This window comes from Capsicum annuum, chromosome 12 (assembly GCF_002878395.1).
Source record: "Capsicum annuum cultivar UCD-10X-F1 chromosome 12, UCD10Xv1.1, whole genome shotgun sequence".
Taxonomy (NCBI): domain Eukaryota; kingdom Viridiplantae; phylum Streptophyta; class Magnoliopsida; order Solanales; family Solanaceae; genus Capsicum; species Capsicum annuum.
Window position 1 is genome coordinate 219,833,381 of NC_061122.1, and position 14,997 is coordinate 219,848,377.

Genomic DNA, 14,997 nt, shown 5'->3' on the forward strand with positions numbered 1-14,997 from the left:
AATTTAAAAAGAACAAAAAAAAATTTAAAATATTCTAGGTCCTTTGCCTAAAGATAAAGAGGTAAGCAATGGCCCAAAAAACAATGGCAAAAATTGCGAGGACATTGCACAAGGGTAAAAATACTACGTCCTCTCTGATTTGAAATATTATAAATCATTTTGATGAATTGAATTTGTTTCAAAATGTCTAGTTTACAATAATATGAAGTTTCGTTAAACAAAAAAAAAAAAAGATGGTTTTGACAAATACTCTTATGACTAAGGTTATTAGTGTGAAACAAAGTTAAAAAGATGATTTTTATCACTAGATTTTTCTCTTGTAGAATTATCTAGATATTCTGGAGTGGTAGAAGATAAGAATCACTAGATTTTTCCTTGTAGACGTATGGATATATAGAATCGTCCATAGACTAATATAAATAGGAGTCACATTGTATATTTGTAACCATTTAAAAGCAAATCCAATACAAAGCATATATTAGTCTTCTTCTATACCCAAGTTCTCTTATTCAATATCCTCCTTCTACTTTCATAACTTCCTCTTCTTTAGTTGAATCTTTCGATCTTAAGCTAGCAGAAGGTCTCCCATTTACACCGTTCTTCTGCTATTCTCTACATGGTATCAAAGCCATAGTCAGTCGTCGGCTTCTGGATTTTATTCAAGATCGAGTTAGTGACTTCGATTCAACTAATTTCTCTCTATGGATTTTAGCAGTTGTGGTAATGAATTGGGTAGGAGTTGTTAAATTAGTCCAATACATGAAAGACATGTATGGAATCATACCTTGTGGGTGAGGACTTGTGGGATATTGTCAACGAAAGTAACACAAGTCCTCATGACGATGAACCGAAAAATGATGGTGCATATAAGAAGTGGAAGAAGACTAAAGCGAAGACGGAGTTCATCTTGAAGAGATCCATCTCCTCCAATTTATTTGATCATATTATAAGGTGCAAATCAGTCAACGAAATATGGAGGATCCCCGATCAGTTATTTAATAAGAAAATAAAGCTCGGCTATAAATATTGGAGAATGAATTGGCTAACGCCGATCAAGGTAATCTTTCTGTTGCCAACTATCTTAAGAATTAAGAATCTATGTTCGGAGATCTCTTTATTAAATTTGAATGAGGCTATCTCTGAAGCACGAATAAAAAGAAATATTATTAGTGGTTTGAAGCCAGAATATATTCGCTTTGTAACATCGATTCAAGGATGGCCTCAACAACCATCCTTGGAAGAGTTTGAAAATTTATTATCATCACAGGAGTTACTAGACAAACAAATGGCTAGGGTATCAATCAAAGAAGGGGAAGGAAATGCTCTTGCAGCTGGCAAAAGGAACTTTAAAGGAAAAACAGGGAGAGATATGCCACACTTTTGATCCACAGGTGGTTCAAGCTCTCTAAGAAAGGAGGAAGAGTCTACAAATAACTATAAGACCCAAATGCTACCAGTGTGGCAAAATACGACACATAAAAAGATCTCGTCGAGCCAAAGAAAGTAATATGGCTCAAACCAAGAAAGTTGTTGAAGAAGAAGAAGACTGGGGAAAGTGCTTCGTGACAGAGAGCCGAGCAATTGACGCTATGACTTCCATCAATTTTGAAAGAGACTGGATTGTGGATTCGGGATATGGGCATCATGTCACTGGAGATAAATTTAAATTCTCCAACTTTCGGGAATACAATGATCGTGATGTCATTGTAACAACAGATAATACGGTTCATCACGTGGAGAAGGAAGGCATAGTCGTCATCAAGGAGAAACAAGAAGAATCAATCACTCTTAACAGTGTGTTTCATATTTAGGGATGACAAAAAATCTATTTTCAGTTGCAAATATCATAGATGCGGGAAGCTATCTCCTATTTGGCCCACATGACGTGAAGTTCCTTCGAAGTATCAAAGAACTTAAGGCAGATATCATTCATACCGGTTAGAGAGTTAATGATTTATATGTCTTATCTGCCTCTAACTCATATATTTAGAAGATGAGTAGTAATGATACTGCATATCTATGGCATGCTAGACTTGGGCATATTAACATAGACAAATTTAAAAGTCATGGTAAAATTGAATCTAGTAAAAGGATTAACTAATTTAAGCAATTTTGGTGGAGGAGAGATTTTTGAAGGATGTCAATATGGAAAGACACATCGTCCTCCATTTGATAGATCCTTGTCAAGAAGAAAAACTTCTCTAGAACTAATTCATAGTGACTTGATGGGGCCAACACGAACTCCTTTGTTCTCTGGCTACTCTTATATGCTACTTTTTGTTGATGATTTTATTAGATTCACATATGTTTATTTTGCGAAGCACAAGTCAGAAGTATTCAACAATTTTCAGGAGTTCAAGGAAACTGTTGAAGGCGAGCTTGGTTCAAAGATAAGGCAGTTGTGAACAGATAACGATGGTGAGTTCACTTCAGAAGATTTCCTCTCTTTTTTGTCGTCAACATGGCATTAAAAGAGAACTTACTTGTGTTGATACGTCACAACAAAATGGAGTGGCTGAAAGAAAAATTCGGCACTTGACAGAGACATGTAAGAGTTGGATTCATGCCAAAAAATTACCTAGAGCCCTATGGGTTGAAGGTATAAAATATATAGCGTATATGATCAACAGGATGCCGCTTTCTCTAAACAACATGAAGTCACCTTATGAATAGATGCTTAGAGAAAAGCCTGGCATTAAACACCTTAGAGTTTTTGGCTCTATCTGTTATGTTCATATCTCAAATTCTCAACGAAGCAAATTAAATCCTAAGGCAAGAAAATGCATATTTGTTAGATATGATGAAAGAAAAAAAGGTTGGAAGTGTATGAACTCGAAAACTCATCGTTTCATTATTTCTCGAGATGTTGTATTTGATGAAATTTTCTTGTATTATGAAGTTGCATCGGAAGGAGAGGGTTCTAAATCATTGAACCCTAGAGTTTCAAACTTACCAATTACAAGTGTTTCTCCAAAGAATCAAATTATTGAGGAGCTAAGCGAAAGGGGGAACCCGGAGACTCAACAACGTGAAACTCAACAAGAAGATAATTTGCTGGGTTCACAAAGACCAAGTAGAACTATTATTAAGCCAGCCCGCTTCAGAGACAAAATTTTGTTAGTACGTATTCTTTTTTTTTTGCAGGGAAAATTGATGATGAAGAGCCTTCATCCTTCGAAGAAGCTAAAGGAATCAAAGAATGGGAGCTTGCTTTGGATGATGAAATGGAGGCTCTAAACAAAAATCAAACTTGAAACTTTGTTCCATAGCCACGAGATGTACAACCCATGTCTTATAAATGGGTTTACAAAATCAAAAGAAAAACAGATGGCAGCACAGACAGATAGAAAGAAAGGCTGGTTGCTCGAGGCATTTCTCAAAAATATGGTGAAGATTACGAAGAAACCTTCAACCCGGTGGCTAAGATGATCTCAGTTTGAGTTGTACTAGCCATGACAGCCTCATATGGTTGGAAATTGTGGCAAATTGACGTAAAAACTGCCTTCTTGTACGGAGAACTTGAGAAAGATATCTATATGGAGCAACCTCTCGAGTACGTTTCTAACTTACATCCTAATTATGTCTTCAAGCTTAAAAAGTCACTTTACGGACTCAAGAAGGCTCCACGAGCACGATATGAAAAAATTGCTCAATATTTAAATTTCTGTGGCTATGCTGCATCATATTCAAATCCTAGCCTGTTTGTTAAGAAACAAGGAGACTTGCATGTAGTTGTTCTCTTATACGTGGATGACATGATAATAACAGGAAATAACAATGATGAAGTTGCAAGGCTTCAAGAAAAACTTACCATAAGATTTGAAATCAAGAAACTGGAGAACTACATCATTTTCTTGCCTTAGAGGTGAAAAATACTAGTAAAGGAATCTTTCTCACTCAAGAAGGGTATGCTAAGAAGCTTGTTGACAGGTTTGGGATGAAACAAAGCAAGAAATGATCTACTCCTCTCGAGATCAGTACAAGGCTAAGGCGTGAAGAAGGGTCGTTTCTTGCAGATTCCAAATCCTTTCGAGCTCTAGTTAGAAGTCTTCTCTATTTGACTATTACAAGGTCCGACATTGCTTTTTTTGTTGGATATGTCAGCAGATTTACACAATCACCAAGAAAGCCACACTTTAAAGCTGCAAAGAGGATTTTAAAATATATCAACGCAACATTAGATATGAGTCTATTCTTTCAAAAGAAGAATGATTTGATATTAATAGGTTATATTAATGCTGATTTTGGAGGTGATATGGATGACCGAAGATCTACATTGGGCTATATTTTTCTCTGTGGTGGAATAGGTATTTCTTGGTGCAGCAAGAAGCAAGACTCTGTTTCTTTATCAACTACGGAGACAAAATATAAAGCAGTTGCTCTTATTGCTCAAGAATGTATATCGCTCCAAAGACTTGTTGAAGATTTGCAACTATCTATATCAAAGCCAACTGCAGTTTTTTAGAGACAATCAAAGTGCCATCAACTCGCAAACAATCCGGTATTTCATGCAAGGACCAAGCACATTGATGTGGAACATCACTTTATCCGAGAAAAAGCTCTTGATGGAACTATAAATACTTTGGAAGTACGAAGTCAGGAGAATATTGTTGATATTTTCACCAAGTCACTTCCTAAAGCTTCATTTGAGTTCTTCCGTAACAAGCTTAGGGTAGTTTTCAAAAAATACTTTAAGGGGAAATGTGAAAAAAAGTTAAAGATGATTTTTTTGGAATAGGTTCTTCTAGAATATCCTAGTGTAGTATCTTGAATACATATATTATAGAATTATCTAGATATTCTAGAGTAGTAAAAGATAAAGATCACTGTTATAAAACAAGAAAGAATAAAGAAGAAGAGTAAGGAGAATAGAGAGAGTGATTCTTATTTCTTCTCTTGAGGGATGAGAGATCATAAGATTGTCAATACAATGAACAAAACTCCTCTATTTATAGGAGAAATTTACTTCTAGTCTGAGTAAAAGACGGATGCTTCAAATCCTAATAGATATCAAAGTAGATCTTGATAGACATTCACTATATTGTAAATACATTTATAACACTCTCTCTTGAATGTCTAATTGGTAGATAATGTGCCTCGTTAAAACTTTACTAGAAAAAACCCAGTAGGAAAAAATTCTAGTAAAGGAAAAAGAGTACACATCTCTAATAATACGCATTTTGGTTGCCTCATTAAAAACCTTACAAGGAAAATCAAGTGGGACAAAACCTCGTAAGGGAAAAAGAGTACAGCGCGTATTAACTCCCCCCAATGAGAACATCCTTGACCTTTGCATCTCGATTTTGTGCAGCATCTTCTTGAAAGTTGCAATTGGAGAAGATTTGGTGAATAAATCAGTGACATTGTCAGTTGAACGAATCTGTTGAACGTTAATATCATCATTCTTTTGTAGCTCATGTATGTAGAAAAGCTTTGACAAAATGTGCTTCGTTCTATCTCCATTTATGAATCCTCCCTTAAGATGTGCTATGTATGTTGAATTATCTCTGTATAAAATTGTGGGTAGATTATCATATTTCACACCACATTTTTCTCGAATGAGATATATCATGGACCTCAACCATACACATTCTCGGCTTTTTTCATGAATAGCTATTATCTCAGCATGATTCGATGAAGTGGCTACGATAGACTACTTTATATATCTCCAAGATATGACAGTACCACCATAGATGAACACATAGCCTATTTGAGACCGAGATTTATACGGGTCAGATAAGTACCCAACATCAGCATGACCAATAAGATCGGGACTGCAATCTTTAGAATAAAATAAACTCATGTGTTTTATCCCATTTTGATGTCTCATAGTAGGAGCAGAAATATACCTTGCTAACAAATTGACTGAAAAGGCTATAGGCCTTGTAGTATTTGCAAGGTACATGAGTGCATCAATTGCACTAAGATATGGTATTTCATAACCAATCCAATTGGATATATTTTGAATTTCATCAGATAATCTATTGCTTTGAAAACTCTCCAAGAGTTCCAATGATGTTCAAGCAATAAGCTTATACAATATAAGGATTATAAATAAGTTTCCCAGAAACTTTTATATGTTTCAAGCAGTTTGAATTCTTAAAAGTTTTCACATAAGTTTTGTCAAGTGACAATATTCAACATTTCATGAGTGACATCTTCAAGTGTTTGGACTGCAAATCAAATAAATTTTACGCTTACCAAAATGCATCCTTTCAGGTCACTTAATAAATGTTTCTACGTCAGCATGCTTAAATAAATGTAGAATTCAGATCCTCATAATCTTTCACAATATTGCGCCAATATTGTGTCAAAGATATTGATCATATATCATTTCGTATCGGTTCACAATGCGACATAACATTTTGAGATCTCATCACTTCATTATTTTAAGGTACATAAACCTCTCATAAGGTTTCATGAAGTGTTATGTCATAGGCTCTTCAAGCGCATATTACCTTCTTATTATGATTATTTGCTCCTTATTTTATATAAGTACTATTTTATTTGGAATCGATTGGTCTATCGCGCTTCACGCATGCATAGACTTTGTCCTTTAGAGACATAAAATAGGAGCACTTGCAGCTTAAATATGAGATGCGTTCGGCATTTAACTTGAATTATCTTTTGAATGAAGATCTGATGATAATTTCTAATATACTTCATAGCTGCTTATAATCTCCCTATTATGTTAGGAAAGTTAACATACATCCTCCATCTTCTTTGATGGATCTATCTTTGTGCATCATGGTACATTAATTAATCGTATACCGCACATCAAAACTAATAGATGAAATAGTTGGTTCATGAACTTGAACCAATTGAGGGAAAGAAATAATCATAATTTATTGGTCTAATGCATACAAATGTTATTGTATGCAACATATCATATTTCAGATCAACATGTGAAGCTTTGTTCTCATTAGCGATGGTTTAGCTATTTATCGAAGGCATTCAATGCCAAACCATCATCATCAAGATAACTTTCTTGATTGCATAATCTGAAAATTATGCTCAATTTATATTGAACAAGTAACTTTATGAATGTCAAGCGTAGGTTGACCATGAATGTACATGTGATCATCTTATTGATGCATCTTTTCAACATATCACCCTTATTCACCTTTTATTCTTTTCAGATTTTGAGGGATCCAATCCCAAAATTAGTTGGTCCAACCAACTTATCATGAGAACAAGCAACATTAAAGTTCATGAAGAATTTTCTAATTCTTCAATATATGTTCAATACTCAGTATGCACATCTTCGGGATATCACAATCGTTCATGTCAACTTATGAACTTTTAATCTAGTAAACTCCAAGTTTACCATGATATGTGTTTTTGCTTTGTAAATTTCAGATTTACTATTATATGAATAAATTTCAGATTTACTACTTCAGAAGTAGATTTCAAAATTATTCAACCTCTTTCGGAGGTGAGTTGTGATACAATCACAATCAAATGTACGTTTGCATTAATAAGTTTCTCATTCCCCAGGAATGGAATATAATCGTTCCTTAAGACTATCAAATTATGATAGCTTATAACCTCTGTCAAGATTTTGCTACTTCATAAGCAAATCGAGGCATACACATGATGTAGATGATTTTTCTCTAGCATATCTTATAATCATATAAGCGTGTGAAAATATCATCACTTTTGATGATCATTATTATATTCGTCCATTCAATCACATGTCTTTTTTCAGACATATTATGCACTGCTACCACATACACCTCAAGAATGAAGTAAGTTGTCATATTTCAGACTTATCATATATTACTACCACATTCACTTAATGGAATGGAACATATTCAATGGGTCGAATTTCATGACTTTTCACCCAATACCCATTATTTTGCCTTAGCCATCACAATATCATCAATATGGTGTATTGAGACTCAAACTCAATATTTTATCCATATAAAAGCGTCTTAGGCATAAATCGATGGGACTTGAACCCAAATATTATCATCCCTTTTGATAACATTGTTCTTGAGGAATGAATTTAAAACATAAATGGTTTCAAACCAATTATTTTTTCTCAAATCCAACAATAATTATATCATTAATAGAAAATTACAAATAATAAAAGGAATTACTAACCTTGACCTTTATATTTATAATCTCACCTTATTTGGTAGAGTCCCGTGCTGATAACGTGTTATAAAATAATAAAGAACAAGAAGAAGAGTAGAGAGAATAGAGAGAGTGGTTCTTATTTCTTCTCTTGAGGGATGAAAGATCATAAGATTGTCAATACAATGAATAAAACCCCTCTATTTATAGGGAAAATTTACTCCTAGTCTAAGTAAAAGACGGATGCTTCAAATCCTAATAGATATCAAAGTAGATCTTGATAGACATTCACTATAATGTAAATACATTTATAACAATCACTAGATTTTTCTCTTGTGGAATTATCTAGATATTCTAGAGTAGTAAAAGATAAGAATCACTAGATTTTTCTTGTAGATGTATCTAGAAGGATATCTAGAATCATCCATAGACAAGTATAAATAGGAGCCACATTGTATATTTGTAACCATTCAAAAACAAATCTAATACAAAGCATATGAAGTAGTTTTCTTCTATACCCAAGCTCTCTTATTCAATATCCTCCTTCTACTTTCATAGCTTCCTCTTCTTTAGCTGAATCTTTCGATCTTAGTTAACGATATTGGGCTAGCAGAAGGTCTCCCAGTTACACTGTTCTTCTGCTATTCTCTACAATTAGCACTTTGTTGTTGATTTATACTACTAAATACTTTTAATTATTTTGATAAGCTAAGCACATAAAATATTCATTTTCTAGTAAAATAAATTAGAGTTTGAGTTCTATATATACACTTATAAATAATGTTATTATGAGTAAATATATATAATAAATTATTGTTACTTAATTGATAACCTGGTGGAAATCCTGAGTAATCTACTATCACGTGTTGAACAAAATTGATATCTTATTTGTAAATATATATAATTAATTACTGTTACTTAATTGATAACCTAATGAAAATTGTGAGTAATCTACTGTCACGTGTTGAACAACATTGATATTTTATTTGTAAGTGTGTGTATATATATTTTCAATTACAAGCAAGAGATGACAGAGAAGACAAAAACTTAAATGAAGCAAACAAATAAAAACTAAAGAAGGATATTTACTGAAAATGCATTTTCCGTACCATTTAAATTCATTTAGTAGTTTATTAATGAATATTTTTATAGTAAGCAATTGCTTTTTCCAAGTATGTTGTCTGATAGGTGACTCAAAAACATCTTTCTTGTCCAATTTAATAAATTATTTTTCAAATTTGTTTGCATTATTTTACTTATTTACTTATTGTGCAACCTAATGAGTACTAATTCGTCCCTACTAATTAGACTTATTGGAGCATGACGATTAAAGACGGGTTCAGAATTTTAAATTTATAAATTTTTGAATCATAGCTTTTCATTTTTTCGAGTTTGAGTAAATTATTTATATATTGGGTAAATATTTTACTATAAATATTGGGTTTACCTATGAGACAAAGCTAATAATTCCTGATAAATCCATAAGCTCTATTCTAGCTTCGCCCGTATAGTCAAGTTTTCTTTTTTGCTTTGGGGTTATTGGAGTTCATGTATATATTGTTACTAGTTTAGGTGTACGCGTCTCGCGCGTGTACCTCACTTTATTGAGTTTATACGTCACACTAAATAAGATATTTGTTTAAATAATAAAGATGAATACAATAATTAAATTTAACATTTTTTGGAGAATTTATTTAATTAAACCTAACATTTATCAAAAATATTAATCAAAGTCGATCGACATTCATCTACCACCTGTAAACTGCAACAAAACAATACAATGATTGAGACATCAAAACAATATAATTAAATCTAACCTTTACACAATTTTTTTCTCAAAGTCATCAGACACTCATCTACCACCTGTAAACTGTAACAAAATAATACAATGATAGAGACATCAAAACAATATAACTAAATCTAACCTTTACACATATTTTTTCTCAAAGCTATCTGACACTCATCTACCACCTGTAAACTATAACAAAATAATACGATAATAGAGATATCAAAATAATACAACTAAACTGTACCTTTACACAAAAAAAAATTTTCAAAACAAATATATAAAAATATTACAATTAAACCTAACCTTTACCTAAAAAAATTCTTTAAAGCCGATCGACATTCATCTACCACTTGTAAACTGCAACAAAATAATATGATGATAGAGACATCAAAACAATATAATTAAATTTAACCTTTACACAAATATTTTCTCAAAGCTATCTGACACTCATCTACCACCTGTAAACTATAACAAAATAATACGATAATAGAGATATCAAAATAATACAACTAAACTGTACCTTTACACAAAAAAAAATTTTCAAAACAAATATATAAAAATATTACAATTAAACCTAACCTTTACCTAAAAAAATTCTTTAAAGCCGATCGACATTCATCTACCACTTGTAAACTGCAACAAAATAATATGATGATAGAGACATCAAAACAATATAATTAAATTTAACCTTTACACAAAAATTTTCTCAAAGCCGTCTGACACTCATCTACCACCTGTAAACTATAACAAAATAATACGATAATAGAAATATCAAAATAATACAACTAAACTTTACCTTTACACAAAAAAATTTCTCAAAACAATTATATAAAAATAGTACAATTAAACCTAACCTTTACCTAAAAAAATTCTTTAAAACCGACCGACATTCGTCTACCACTTTCAGTAAATTGTTTTTCTCATAAAATCTGTTCTCATAGTGAAAACCTCCCTTTTCATGATGAAAACTTTTTCTCCCGGTGAAAAACCTTTTCATAATAAAAACTTTTTTCATAATGAAAATCCTTTTTGACAAAACTCTTTTTCATAAAACTTGTACAACAACAACAACAAAAAACCCGGTGAATTTCCATCAAGTGGGGTCTGGGGAGGGTAAAATGTACGCAGTCCATACCGCTACCTCCGAAGAAGTAGAGAGGTTATTTCCAATAAACGCCCAACTCAAGATAAAGAATAGTTAGCAATTTTTCATAAAACTTGTATTATGATAAAAACCTTTTTCATGAAACTTCTACAGCAAAATTTTCTCTATGTCCTTTATATAAAATCAGCGATTAACTTTTTTCTATTCGATAAAGATAATAAAAGTTTAATTTTCCTTTACTTGAACGCGAGGTCGTATAGTCCTTTATGGAAATTATATTCTATACTGAAATTAAAATACAAATCCCACTAAGGAAATTATAAATTATTCCTTATAAATCCTTCCTTATGGGATTGGGTGTCAAAGCTTAAGTAAAGTGATTTCTTCTCTAGTTTAACATGTATCTCAATATTTATAGAAGTATTTCCTTAATATAGTTTTATTTAGGCGTATTTTTCTAATTGATCACTACAAAGAAAAATATTAATTGATTCTACTTTCATATATTTTAGGAGTCTCGTATATTTTAGGAGTTTAGTTAATATAAGAAACATAATTAAACAATAAATTGAAGAAAATAGTGAAAAGACAGTTTTATCTAAAGAAGTGTCTTTTAAGAAGGACAAAAAGTTCAAATCACTTTTATAAGGGTCTTCACACTTCTAATATATTATATAGATTATAGATATAGATAAATTACAAATAACGAGTTGGGTGTTGAATAATTCACAAAATCGATTAGAATGATTTATTATGTGAAATAACCAATAGAATTCAATAGTGATGTACTTTTGAAATTCTCCTAACAAGATAATTATGAAAAAAAAGAAAATTTTCATAAAAGAACAACTTAAGTTACAAAATTACTAAAAATTTCTTCACTTTAAAAATATTACAAATATTTCAATATTTGCTATTCTTACCTTGTGTAGATATATGTTAAAAACTTCCTTTTACAAGTTATAACTTTACCAAATTAAGCAACGGTTTCCTCCTTATTCAACGACTTCTTTTCTGCGGCGGTGCCAATCCATTATTTTGCTCTAATTCAAATTTTTGAATTAAGGTAAAAAATTTTCCTAAAATTATATTCAATATCCTATTATCATATCTTACAATTTTTTTTAAAAAAAACAAAAATTTGATACCTTTTTTTCAAAGTGCTATTTCGATGATATTGTTTAATTAAGTCTTTGATTATCGAATTTTTCAGTCTATATTGTTTGAATTAACATAATGAATAGAGATTCGGGACCATCTTTTAATCTTGGAATCTCTCAATAAAAAATATCAAACAATATGAAGAAGTTGTAAACATTGTTCCTGGTATTTTTGAGCAAGATTCTGATGGTTTTAATGAAAATAGATCAAAGCACAAAAACGATCCATCTACGAAAAAAAGCATGCGAAAAAGTCAAAAAAAAAAGTGCATGTTTCTAAGAAAAGAGGATCTAAGAAAAAAGGATCTAATAGTTCTGGAGGTCACTTTTCTGCTAAAAGAAGAAAAGTTAATGAAGTTACCTCAAGAGATGTGTTTTCAGAGGTATTTGCATGTTCAGACCTGGGCAATTTTAGGCCGAGATACATATTTAGACACTAACGATACTTTTTTCAAGTTCTTGTATCTCTTGTTCCTTGTTTATGTTTTTATATGTATCTCTTATTTTTAAAATTTTAGTGAAACAAGCATATCAAAGATACATGTTAGTAAGCTTACAGATACATAATATGTACGAGGGTGTTTTGTATATATCTCATATTATTTTTTATTTTGATTCAATTACTTATACTAAAGATACCTATTCTGTAAAACAATAGATACATTTTAAGCTTTTCGTATATCTGGTTTTGTGTTATTGTGGATTTATGTATCTCTTGTTATTTTAGATCTGGATAATTTTAGGCTTAGATACATATTTAGACATACATGATACTTTTTTCAATATCTTGTATCTCTTGTTATCTGTTTATATGTTTTATAGGTATCTCTTGTTTTTAAGTTTTAGTGAAATCAGCATACCAAATATACATGTTAGTAAGTTTAATTTTCAGGATGGAAGAATCAACTATGACGAATTCTGCACAATGAAGAGAAGTGAAGCTATACAGCCAGACAAGCTCTTCTAATTGCACGAGTCTCCTTCGCCCGGGCAAGTTGCAGAAGAGCTATTCTTGAAAATATGAACTATGAGTTCTTGTGTTGCTTCCATAAGAACCATCAGGCATGCATGTATACATAAGAAATTATTGCTAGTTGAGATATTTTATTGTTCTCCAGTAGAAAATATTAATTTTTGTGACTTTTTCGTTCAAGATAGTTTTTGCTGAGTGTATCTATTTTGTCTTGTGGCGCGGTTTTTCCTCCTTGTGTAGACTGCATCAGCTTAGAACTTGTAAGGTGTTAATTTAGGTCATTCCTAAGTGAATGAAGTATTTCAGCTGTCGAAGATTTCATCACATTTTATGTTGAATGAGTTTTGTGTTCATTTTAGTAAAGATCATTAATCAGCTTCAATTTCCTAATGAACTAGCAAACTCGGGATAAACTATCTGCAACATTTCTATTTTTGTGCTCTTTGGTGCTTGCCAACAAAGATAGAACCAATAACTTTGTTAGGAATGGAGTTTTAGCTTCTTCATTTCTTAATTGTTGGATAAGTTTGAAAATGATTTTGTTTTAATACATAGTAAAGCTTTCAAAATTATCATGTACCCTATTATAGGCAATTGACAAGGTGAAATCTAGCACGATTTTAAATTTGCAAGCTTTCAAAAGAAACATGAGTCACAAAATAAATAATATGTGTCATGAGTTTAAACGTGTTGGTTACTTTCCGCTAGTCTGAATTCAGTGAAATCTCGCAATATTATGTCAAAAATAGCCACGATTACTGTAATAATCGACACGAGATATTCTTCTAAGTTTGATCAAATCAAGCAAAGTGATCGAGGTTTGTGCTTCACAAGTTCTTTAGTTTCTTCGCACAATATAACATAAATAAAAACATAGGTAGCATTTTTTCAACTTCTGCTTAGACAACTGAATTGCTTAAGCATTTGGATTCAGCAAGAAAAAAAAAACATACCACGTCCTAAACAAATTCACTATGATTGAATTATTGCTCAACAACAACATCAACATACCTCGTGTAGTTCCACGAGTGAGCTCTGAACACGAGTAAAAAAGTATAATTCAACAAGTGGGGTTTAGAGACGATGGATGTTTTTTCAAGATCAACTAATCTCTAGTAATGTCCATAATGTTTATAGTAAAAACTATGCAAGGTCACGAATCAGGATAAAGATAAGCACAACAAAATTAGTTCTAGAAAATCAAATTTATTATGATCTGAAAAAAGAGTACAACCAGAATTCAGAAGAAACCCATGACAAGATTTCAGAGGCACTAACAAAAGACCAACCCCTTGGAACAACAAATGCAAACAACTTATATATTACTATGCTTCAATAACCCCAAATCCCAAAAAATCCAAACAACTTATGTATTACTATGCTTCAATAACCCCAAATCTCAAAAAATCCAAACAACTTAGAAACCATGAGTCTTGATCTAATCCTTCTTGATAGCACCAGCAGTCACAAGGAAATGAGAAACATTCTTCCTTCGATTACCTTAAAGTTGTATCACTTTGCCAAGCTCTTTATCCCGTACAACATTCCCGTTGCAACAAAACTCTTTCTTCAGATCCTTATTTATCGTACAGAAAAAATTAATGAGAGATACATACATGTATCATCGTGCACAATATGTATTTTTAACACTACTAATATGTATCTTTGGTATGCTTATATCACTAAAACTAAGACATAACGAGATACATATATACACAACCAGAACCAGAGATACAAGATGAAGAAAAATGTATCTAGTTAGGCCAAATATGTATCTCGGCCTACTTAACATAACAAAAATAGAATTACGTAAAACAACAATCAATTTACGTTAGATACATAATTCAATAAACAAGAGACAAATAACTACTTTTGAAACGTTAAACAAGAT